The sequence below is a fragment of the Pristiophorus japonicus genome, chromosome 6 (assembly GCF_044704955.1).
Source record: "Pristiophorus japonicus isolate sPriJap1 chromosome 6, sPriJap1.hap1, whole genome shotgun sequence".
NCBI classification, from domain to species: Eukaryota; Metazoa; Chordata; class Chondrichthyes; family Pristiophoridae; genus Pristiophorus; species Pristiophorus japonicus.
Genome location: NC_091982.1, coordinates 68,997,950 through 69,010,153, shown reverse-complemented (window position 1 = coordinate 69,010,153; position 12,204 = coordinate 68,997,950).

Here is a 12,204-nt window from a genome sequence, read left to right as displayed (position 1 = left end):
GTTCCTCCTTTGTTGACAATGGTATGTCGAATAGCAGAAGGACAGACAGCTAATGTCTATACAGATTCGCGTTTGGAGTCGTTCATGACTTTGGTCTGTTATGGCGGAAAAGAGGATTCCTCACTGCTGCTGGTACACCTATCCGAAATGGAAAAGAAGTCCGAGACTTACCGAGGCCATACAATTACCTCAGGAAGTGTCCATCCTGAAGTGTAAGGCCCATACCAAGGAAAATACCACGGAAGCACAGGGAAATGCCCGAGCCGACCAGGCAGCTAAAGATGCCGCCTCACAGGGCGTTCCTCCAGAAGAACCAACACAGATGTGCAGATTGAAAGCACTCAGGACTCTGACACGAGACCTTCAAACAATGCAAGGCGAGTGCTCCCGAGAGGAAAAATGGACATGGATTGAGGCAGAAATTAAGCTATGTGAAGATGGTGTCTGGAGACAAAGAATTACCGACAAGCCAGTCGCGCCACAAGCGCTTATGCCTTTTTTAGCCCAACAGATCCACTCGTGGGGACACTTGGCCTCACAACAGATGACGGCACGGTTCCAGAAAAGCTGGTGGGGTCGGGGATTTAAAAAACATGCCCAGCTGGTAACAGACCGCTGTGTGGTCTGCCAGAAAAATAATTCTGGACCCATCACGGTAATGCCCCAACTGAGGCCCCCTGCCCCTGTCGGACCATTCCAGCATCTGCAGGTTGATTATATATCTCTTCCTTCATGCCAAGGATACACTAACATTCTTGTCATGGTCGACAGATTCTCTAGATGGGTAGAAGCTGTCCCAACTAAAAGAGTCACAGCCAATCACACTGCAAAGGTCTTGTGTAAGGATTATATTCCCCGATGGGGAGTCCCGAGTAGCATTGACTCAGATCAGGGAACACACTTTACAGGTGCTGTCTGCCAAGAAGTCTGTAGGTTACTGAACATTACGTGGGATTTATACTGTCCTTATCATCCACAATCATCAGGACAAGTAGAACGAATGAATCGAACTCTGAAACAACGGCTTGCCAAATATCACCAAGAAGGAACACCATGGCCCCAGGCACTACCAATAGTGCTATGTAGCATTAGGGCAACCCCGAACAGAACTACAGGTCTAAGCCCATTTGAAATTATAACAGGAAGACCCATGTCGCTGCCAGGAACTATCAATTTACGGAAAGCTGATGTTCACTTAATGAGTGACACTTTGTTATCATACTGTCAGAACTTAACCAATGCTATTAGTTCTGTTTCCCGACAGGTATCGGCAGCTTGGGGTAATCCACCCGAAGGAGGATACGACATCATCCAGGGAGACTGGGTGTATGTGAAAAAGTTGCATAAAGAACCTTTGGGTGCCAAGTGGGAGGGACCTTATCAAGTGTTATTGACCACTCAGGCAGCTGTTAAAGTCCAAGGAAAGAAAGCCTGGATCCACGCCTCACACATTAAACGAGCACCCGTAACTGAAGCTGAAATCTAATAAGGACAATTACTTTTTGCCAAAATGTATAAATTTACTGTATTACTGATTGTAGGTATTCTAGGCATTTGCCTACTGCTTACTAGCCGACCTTCTGCACCAAAGGGAAATAGTAGGGTAGCAAGGGAATTACACGTAAATACCGTTTTATATATGTCATACATTTATGCCAAACAAGGTAACATTTCTAGTTGTTGGGTATGTGCGCATATTCCTATTCACTCAAAGGAAGGGATTCCCTTGAGGCCAGTTCCCTTGAATATCTTGGAAATGGCTGAGTGGATAATTAATCAAAACAAAACAGGCAATGCGTTTCAGGATACGGAAAACTGGGCACGTAAATGGAAGTCAGCAGGTTACAATCTGACTACCTTTGAAGGGGGATACCAACCATGCTACAATAATTCCAAATGGCCCCCATTTTTTGTTATCACTAACACAATGGGAATAGGAAGACCGGGGGAATTGATCTCTCTGATTAGAAACATCAAAGGAGGCCAAAATATGGGGTATAGTAACTGCTCCAGGAATTATAATATAATCAAGCCACGGAACCGTCCAAACTGGGCCGATGTGGGAATTCTTAACGTAACGGGGATTCTGAATAAAACAGATGGAAAAGCCTGGACAGGCCCCGGAATGTTGCTGACAAAGAAACAGCTAACATTCATTGCCTATAATGGCACCTATTGGGTGTGTGGCCACAAGGCCTACCCTTGGCTGCCCCAGAATTGGACGGGATTCTGCTATTTAGCCTACATTGTGCCTTATATGTATCATATAAAGTCACTGTCGGAACATTTACACCGTCCTAAGAGAGCTATCACAGAAACAGAGAGGTTCTTTGCCATTCTGATCCCCAGGTATGGGACTGCCAGACTGGCAAGGGAATCCATTAACATGGCATCCGTTGTGGAACGGGTAGCCAATGATACCTCAGAGGCCCTAGTTAAAATCAATGCAGAAATGGTAGCAATCCGCAAAGTAACCCTACAGAATAGACTGGCCCTTGATTGCATCCTGGCTGAAAAGGGAGGTACTTGCACCCTACTCGGAACTAAGTGTTGCACATATATCCCAGATAGCTCCAAAGAAATTACCCACTTAGCGGAGCATATCCAAAAGGAGGTAGAAAAACTTAAGCAACCCCCATCATTCACTTTGTGGAGCAGAGCCACTGAATGGCGAGGTTCAATAGGAACTTCATTGGTGGAAGGTTTAATTCTATTTGTTGTAATTATTTTACTTTTATATTGTTTGTTTATGTTGATTAAATGTTGTTGCAACCAGGCGGCTGTAGCTGCTGTCCCGCAGGTGAGACACCTTGCAGGTCCCAGCAGACTGTCTGTATGTGGCACAGGGGTATGTTATGCTTAAGGTAAGGTTGTTTATTGGATGAATTAAGATATTGATTTGGATTAAATTGGAATAAGGTTAATTAACCTACTAAAACCAGACTTCCATTGTGGCCACGATGGAACTCGGGTTGGTGTAAATTTGTGTGGAAGCTACTAGTCCGGACATGTGGTGAAACACATCAACAAATTTTAGAAGGAAACTCTATTAACATGTATGAAATTATTTTGTAGAATGTTTAACCAGTGATACCTGATGTTTTATGATTCAGTTTGTGAAAGAATCAAAGGGGGAATTGATAGAGAATTCAAACAGGCTGCATTTAGACAGACTGTGAGAATTCACAGACACCAAGTCAGAGATGCTACGTGAGTGGGTGCATGTTGCATTAAGTCATCAATCAACTTGACATTTTAGGACTTTGGGTAGCGAGCCAATTAAAAGGTTAAAAGACTATTAATTGAGCCAATAAAGTCAAAGAAGGCGAGTTCTTTTCTGTAAATTGATCCAGGTATAAGTACAGCCATTTTGACCATGTGGTCTCAGAAGGACAAAGACCTGGCTTAAAGCCAAGAGCTTGTTACTGCTGTCTGCCAAAATAAAGTGACATTAAAACTACAATCGGAGTTCCTATTTCATTGGAAATTAAGAGATCTAACAAGGAGTTTGTCCAAGGCCAAAAGGGCCTGCAGCATGATTGAAAAAGAAGCTCTGGCATGCGTTTACAAGATGAAAAAAATGCACCAGTATCTGTTTGTGCTTAAGTTCGAGTTAGAAACTGACCATAAGCCGCTCATATCACTATTCTCAGAGAGCAAATGTATTAATACCAATGCCTCTGCTCGCATCTAAAGATGGGCGCTCACGCTGTCTGCATATAACTATGTAATTCGCCACCGGCCAGGCACAGAGAACTGCGCTGATGCTCTCAGCCTGTTACCATTGCCCATCACCGGGGTAGAAATGGCACAGCTTGCAGACTTGCTCTTGGTGATGGATGCATTTGAAAACAAAAAGTCACCCATTACGGCACACCAGATCAGGACCTGGACCAGCTAGGGTCCTTTATTGACCCTTGTAAAAAACTGTGTCCTCCATGGGAGCTGGTCCAGCATCCCAGCGGAGATGCATGAAGAGATCAAGCCATCCCAGCGGCGTAAAGACGAAATGTCCATACAGGCGGACTGTCTTTTGTGGGATAATCGCGTGATTTTGCCTAAGAAAGGCAGGGAAACATTCATACGCAACCTACACAGTACCCATCCAGGCATTGTAATGATGAAAGCTATAGCCAGATCCCATGTGTGGTGGCCCGGCATCGACTCAGATTTGGAGTCTTGCGTGCGCCAGTGCAACACTTGCTCTCAACTGAGCAATGCACCCAGAGAGGCACCGCTAAGTTTGTGGTCATGGCCTTCCAAACCGTGGTCTGGGATCCACGTTGACTTTGCAGGCCCATTTCTAGGCAAAATATTTTTGGTTGTTGTGGATGCTTACTCAAAATGGATTGAATGTGTAATAATGTCTGTAAGCATGTCCACTGCCACCATCGAAAGATTACGAGCCATGTTTGCCACGCACGGCCTGCCTGATGTCCTTGTCAGCGACATTGGGCTGTGCTTCACCAGTGCTGAATTCAAGGAATTCATGACGCGCAATGGGATCAAGCACGTCACATCTGCCCTGTTCAAGTCTGCATCTAATGGCCAGGCAGAACAGGCAGTCCAAACCATCAAGCAAAGCTTGAAACGCATGTCGGAAGACTCCCTGCAGACCTGCCTGTCCGAGTCCTGCTCAGCTACCGCACAAGACCTCACTCGCTCACTGGGTTCCCCCTAGCGAACTGCTCATGAAAAGGGCACGCAAAACAAGGCTCTCTCTAGTCCACCCTGATCTCCATGATCATGTTGAGGGCAGGCGGTAACAACAAAGCATGTACCATGATCGCGCAAATTTGTCGTGTGATATTGAAGTCAATGAACCTGTATTTGTACTCAGCTATGGACATGGTCCCAAATGGCTTGCTGGCACTGTCATAGCCAAATAAGGGAGTAGGGTGTTTGAGGTCAAACTTGCAAATGGACTAACTTGTAGAAAGTATTTGGACGAAACCAAACTGCAATTCACAGACACCCACGAGCAACCTGAAGAGGATACCACCAACTTCGACCCTCCGATACACACACAAGTGGCAACCGACATCACGGTTGACCACGAAGCTGAACTCATCATCCCCAGCAGCCCAGCAAGGCTGGCTGTCCAGCAGCCCAGTGAAGGCCCAACCAACTCACCTGCACCTGTGTTTGCACCGAGATGATCGACTGGGAAGCGGAAAACCCTAGATCGTCTCACCCTGTAAAGAAGTGTACTATTGACTTTGCGGGGGTGGTGGGGGGGGGTGGGGCGGGGAGTGATGTTATGTATGCAACACCTTGTAACCAGAATTGTACTGCCACCAGAGGGCGCATCTGTTGGAGTCCCAAGGGATCCCAGCATCCCTTGGGAGCACTGTATATAAGCAGGCTCCCATGCTGTACCAACACTCTGGAGTCAGAATAAAGAGACTAAGGTCACACTTACTCAAGTCTACAGTACTCAGTCACATTGCTTTATTTGAGACATAACAGAGCTAATATTGGACACCATAAAGGCACATCGCCAGTGAACTTTGGAATGTTACACACGGCACCAATGGCAAAGGATCAAAGTGACATTTTACTCCAACAAAGTAACAAACAATCTCCCCCAACAAAACAAAACCATACAATGAACAGTGTTGTGCTGCAAGCCAGGCAAGAACAATGAAGTGGATTAATTCAACTCAACTATTTACACGCATCATAATAATACATCAGGACATCGCCACAATATTGTCCCACCCCGTAATGGGACTTGTTCTGAGCTTTCCCGCCTTCCCTTCATCCCCCTCCCATGCGTGCTGCTTCTCCTCAATCAGGCCTCAGTGCCTGAAGCAAGGCTGCTTGAGGGCTGCTGTGTTAGGGGGGCAGACAGCCCAGGATGACCCCTGGACCAGCTCTGGAATAGCAAGGCCTCAGCATCGGTGGCAACAGTCGCTGATGGATCAGGAGTGGAGCACGTTCAGTGCAAGGTCGGAGAGTCAGTGGTAGGAGCCAAAATGCTGTCATCTTGAACACCTTCTATTTACTGGAGACCACTGAAACTCACACAGGGCTGGGCCTCAGCATCTGGAGCACCGTGTGTGACCACAACTTGCTGGCCTGCTTCAGCACCATCACTTCTCCGATGGCCAGTGGGGAACACAGGGAGGATGGCAACAGTCAGTGACCACATGACATCACCAAGCTGGAGCGTAGCTTGTGCCTGTGATGTGATCACTGCTGCAATGTTACCCATGGCATGCACCATCCCCTCTGGGACTCCACTGTCGCTGCTGGAGCCCACCTGCCTCTGTGAATGGCGAAGGATGGGCTCGCTGGAGACCTCAGATGCACGGACAATGCGTGAGCCAGCCTCCCCCACACTCACAGCAGGTGCATTGATGCTCTGCGGGACCCTACCCAATGCACCCATGAGGTCGCGGTGCATTTCCTTGTTCTCCCTGGACATCGCCACCAAGTCCAGCTCCACATCTGCCTGTCTCTCAGTGGGACTCCTGGGCCGACTCAGCCTCCAGGGAGCTTGCCCCCGAGCGTCCCCTCCCACTGGGCAATGTGTAGGCCACTGGGGCCAGGAGCCTCAGGCTGCTCAAACTCCTCAAAGTCACCATCCTCCCCCGATATTGTGTGCCCAGAATGTGGGACTGATGTTGTCTCACGCTCAGGGAGCACACTGTCCTCCCCTCCCTCGTCATCTCCCCCGTGCCCAGATGTGGACACCTCACGGGAAGGCTGCTGCGTTTCTAGCTGGTCTTCTGAAAGCACAAAACAACAGACGTGTGTGCAGCAACAGGGGAGGGGGCAGGCAGATAAAAGGAAGATGGCATTGGACATCTAACTGTAAAAGGGCTACGCCACTTGATATTAGGGTTCAAGGAATTCACATCAATCGTAAATGCCATTCACATATCGTCACTATTCCTAGAACAAGAGGTCACAGTCCCAGAATAAGGGGTCGGTCATTTAGGACTGAGATGAGGAGAGATTTTTTCACTCAAAGACTTGTGAATGTTTGGAACTCTCTACCCCAGAGAGCTCAGTTGTTGAATATATTCAAGACAGAGGTTGATAAATGTTTGGGAACTAAGGGAATTAAGGGATACGGGGATCGAGCGGGAAAGTAGAGTTGAAGTAGATGATCAGCCATGATCTTGTTGAATGGCAGAGCAGGCTCAAGGGGCCGAATGGCCAACTCGAGCTCCTGTTTCTTATGTTCCGAGGACACAGATTGAAGGTAATCGGCGATTGAACCAGAGGGGAGATGAGGAGAATGTTTTTACGCAGCGAGTTGTTGTGATCGGGAATGCGCTGCCTGAAAGGGCGGTGGGAGCAGATTCAATAGTAACTTTCAAACCGGGAATTAGATAAATACTTGAAGGGAAACATTTGCCAGGCTGTGGGGAAAGAGCAGGTGGAACGGAACAGATTGGATCGCTCTGTCTCAGAGCCGGCACAGGCTCGATGGGCCGAATGGCAGTATCATTCTATGATCCTAGAAACAAGAAGTGGCGTTGAATATCCGAGGGGAGGAGGGGAGGGAGGAGGGGCGAGTGGGGGGGGGAAGGGTCCGGTTCCTGATCCTTGATGTAACTTCCCACTCTCAGTATGTCCATCTGTCCAGTTTGGTGTTGTTTGGAGAACCATTTTCCTCTCTGATTTTCGCTCAGTTTTTGCAGGTGGAATTCTGGGGGCAGAGATGTCCAATTTAGGGCATTAACCTTGCACACCACCAAAGGCATCAGAAAGCCGCATCCATCGCCATATTGGTTCGGGTTGTGAGCGGCGTGGTTGGCATTTACCGAGGGAGGAGGTCTACAGCTCACAATCCACTGATCCAAATGACAATAAAGCAGTTTGTCCATGTTGCTGAGTGAGGTGGTTGTCGATGTCTAACGTGAGTCACTGCAGTGTGGTGTTGAAAATACAGTAACAATTATATAAAGATAAATTAATCCCAAATTGGTTCACCATTTTGTCATTTCTGTAGTGAAGTGGCATGCATGTTAGTCATTGGCCCCACAATCGAGAATATGTGAGAATGTAGAAACCGAAACAGATTACTCACACATGTTTGTAAATCCAATTAGGTTGCTTTGTGCTGGAAGTACTGCAGTCGGACTTTAAAAGAATTGAAAAGCTGAGCAAATAACTCAAAGTGAACTCTTCCAAGGAGTAGAATAGAAAGGATGTGCAAAATGACATTAATATGTTTACCGTCCATTTCCTCAACAATATTCCCACCATTAAGGTGAGCAACAACAATAAATTGCTGGAAAATTTAAGACACGATCAAAGTTCCCTCCTTTTTATACTTCGATAGAGAGGCAGGGGGCAGTGGAGGGGGGGGAGGTGCGGGGCACGGGGCAAGGGGGGGAGTGGAGGAGTGGGCGGGGGGCAGGGGGGAGGGGGTGTGGGGGGCAGGGGGCAGGAGGCAGGGGGTGGTGGGTGGGGGGCGGGGGAGGGGGGGCTGGGGGTGGGCATTGGGCAATGGGCGGAGTGGAGGAGTAGGGGGGGAGTGGGCGGTGGGGAGGGGGGAGTGGGGGGGCTGGGGATGGGGGGAGACTGAGGGCAATGGTGGGGTGGAATGGGGTGGGCTGGGGCACTGGCGAGGGGGAGGGGGTATTTCAGTGTAGGATTGTTGCACTTGCTCCCAATCCCCGCCCAGTGGTGCTGACACCAATCCACTCATACCATTGCCTAGGAATAAAGGCAGCAGGTGGGGGGGGGGGGAGGCTAGGAATGGGGGAGGGAGTGGGGGGCTGTGGGTGAGGGGGGAGGCTGGGAGTGGAGGGGGAGGCTGGAGGTGAGGGGGGGGAGGCTGGGAGTGGGGGAAGGCTGGGGGTGAGTGGGGGAGGCTGGTGGTGAAGGGGGGAGGCTGGGGTTGTGGGAGGGGGGAGGCTGGGAGTAGGGGGGGAGGCTTGGGGTGAGGGGGGAGGCTGGGGTTGTAGGAGGGGGAGGCTGGGAGTGGGGGGGAGGCTGGGGTTGTGGGGGGGGGAGGCTGGGGTTGTGGGGGGAGGCTGGGAGTGGGGGGGGAGGCTGGGGTTGTGGGAGGGGGAGGCTGGGAGTCGGGGGGGGGCGTGGAGTGGGGGGAGGCTTAGGGGGGGTTGGGTGGAGGCTGGGAGTGAGGTTGGGGGAAGGCTGTGGGGAAGGGGGGAGTGGGGGCGGAGACTGGGGTTGTGGGAGGGGGGAGGCTGGGAGTGGGGGGGAGGCTGGGGGTGAGGGGGGAGGGGGGAGTGGGGGGGAGGCTGGGGTTTTGGGGGGAGGCTTGGAGTCGGGGGGAGGCTGGGAGTGGGGTTGGGGGAAGGCTGTGGGTGAGGGGGAGGGGGGAGTGGAGGGGAGGCTGGGGTTTTGGGGGGAGGCTTGGAGTCGGGGGGAGGCTGGGGGTGGGTCGGGGTGGGGTGTTAACTTGAGGAGCATTGCAAGCTTATATTCTGCAGGATGTGCTTTAGGCAGTCAGGATGTGGTTTGGAACTTAGGCCCGAGTTAGTTCTTTTGTGTTTGATACTGTTGAGTGGTGGAATTAACAACAACAAGAACTTAAATTCCTATAGCACCTTTAACACAGTAAAACGTCCCAAGGTGTTTCCCAGGAGCGATTATCAAACAAAATTTGACACCGAGCCACATGAGGAGATATTAGGACAGGTGACTAAAAGCTTAGTCAAAGAGGTAGGTTTTAAGGAGCATCGTAAAGAAGGAAAGAGAGAGGCGGAGAGGTGTAGGGAGGGAATTCTAGTGTTTAGGGTCTAGGTTACTGAGATGGAAGTAGGCGGTGTTGGTGATAGAGAGGATACAGCAGTCGGAATCTCAGGGTCAAATAGGACACGGAGATCGCGAATGGTCCGATTCGGTCTGAGACAATGGCTTCATTAAGACAAATTAATAAATAATTAAGAATATTATACCCAACAAGATCTAACAAGAAGAGGTGAGTCTGGATCAACGTTTGTGCATCCTTTTCTCTCAGACCTTTGGGGCAGCCACCCTTTGTCTGGGTTTGGTTGGGTCCCTAGGCTGTAGACTAAGAGTGTAGCAAATGAGACAAGTGCGCCAATGTTTAGTAGTTTGGTTCATGTTGAACGGACTGAATCATGAAGAATTTCTAACCTCCTCCAGCCTGACAACCCTCCAAGCTCTCTGCGCTCCTCCAACTCTGGCCTCTTGAGCATCGCCCACTTCCTTCGCCCAATCATTGGCGGCCATGCCTTCAGCTGTCAAGACCCTAATCTCTGGAATTCCCTCCCCAAACTCTCCGCCTCTCCGCCTCTCCTCCTCCCATAAAACCTACCTCTTTGACCAAGCTTTCGGTTAGCTGTATTAATATCTCCTTCTTTGGCTCAGTGTCAACCTTTATCTGATTATACTCCTGTGAAGGGCCTTGGAATGTTGGTCTATATTAAATGCACATAGTTGTTGTTTAACTGCATTGGACTGCAAAGTTACACTCTCCGCATTATAGCAGGCTGTGGGATATTTCATTTTCAATTGAAATGATTTGGAGTAAGTGGGAATGCAAAGTTTCAAACATGTGTGCAGCAGGATGAGTGAAACCTGGTAAACGGACGATTCCGCTCCTGCTGTTTGTGTGAAATGGTTACACAACAATAGTTAGCGCACTTCAAAAGTAATTTGTGTAAAGGGCTTTGAGATATTTCTCAGAGACACGATTAGACACTATGCAAATGTAAAGCTTTATTGTGTTCATATCGTTGGGTACAAGACCACAGTTTGAGTGGTTCCTGGATAGTAGCAGAACCTCAAGTGTGAATCACAGCCTGGTACCCTCTCCGCTGTGTTCTTTAACACACACTAAACATGGCTGTATATTTGCTAATGCTTTCGGTTTACATTTTCTGAGCAAGTCTGCCAAGGGATCATATAGCAATAGGTAGCGTTCGGAACCAGACTCGTTGTAATCCATGTAAGTAAGTCAAGTGAAGCAAGTCTAACAGCCCATTCAGACATAACCAGCATTGTGCAGATTGTAGTAGAATAGCTTCAGACCATAACCACAGCTCCCACTTCACTCTAACAGTAAGGGTGGACTGGTGCTCCGGGATTGAGGGAGTGGGCGGGTCATGGTGTGGGGAGTGAGGGTGCGGGGAGTGAGGGTGTGGGGATTGGGGGTGTGGGGATTGGGGGTGTGAGGAGTGAGGGTGTGGGGAGTGATGATGTGGAGATTGGGGGTGTGTGGAGTGAGGGTGTGGGGAGTGCGGGCATGGGGAGTGAGGGTGTGGGGAGTGAGGGTGTGGGGAGTGAGGGTGTGGGAGTGAGGGTGTGGGCGTGAGGGTGAAGGGATTGAGGGTGTGGGGATTGAGGGTGTGGGGAGTGAGGGTCTTGGTCTTGGGGAGTGGGGATGGAGGGTGTGGGGAGTGAGGGTATGGGGAGTGAGGGTGTGGGGAGTGATGGTGTGGTGAGTGAGGGTGTGGGGATTGGGCGTGTGAGGAGTGAGGGTGTGGGGATTAGTGGTGTGGGGATTGGGGGTGTGGAGAGTGAGGGTGTGGGGAGTGAGGTTGTGGGGAGTGAGGTTGTGGGGAGTGAGGGTGTGGGGAGTGAGGGTGTGGGGATTGGGGGTGTGGGGAGTGAGGGTGTGGGGATTGGGGGTGTGGGGAGTGAGGGTGTGGGGAGTGAGGGTGTGGGGATTGGGCGTGTGGGGAGAGAGGGTGTGGGGAGTGAGGGTGTGGGGCGTGAGGGTGTGGGGAATGAGGGTGTGGGGAGTGACGGTGTGGGGAGTGAGAGTGTGGGGATTGGCGGTGTGGGCAGTGAGGGTGTGGGGAGTGAGGATGTGGGGATTGGGGGTGTGGGCAGTGAGGGCGTGGGCAGTGAGGGTGTGGGGAGTGAGGGTGTGGGAAGTGAGGGTGTGGGGAGTGAGGGTGTGGGAAGTGAGGGTGTGGGGAGTGAGGGTGTGGGGAGTGAGAGTGTGGGGATTGGCGGTGTGGGCAGTGAGGGTGTGGGGAGTGAGGGTGTGGGGATTGGGGGTGTGGGCAGTGAGGGTGTGGGCAGTGAGGGTGTGGGGAGTGAGGGTGTGGGGAGTGAGGGTGTGGGCAGTGAGGGTGTGGAGATCTCCCATCGGTACATCATCAGCACCCCTGCTTCCTGCCACCTGGGGCATTGTAGCCTTCTCCGCTTTGCCCGGTTTTTATGCCCCCCCCCCGGCCCAATACAGCACAGGTAGAGGCCATTCGGCCCATTGTGCCTGTGCCAGCTCTGTGACAGAGCGATCCA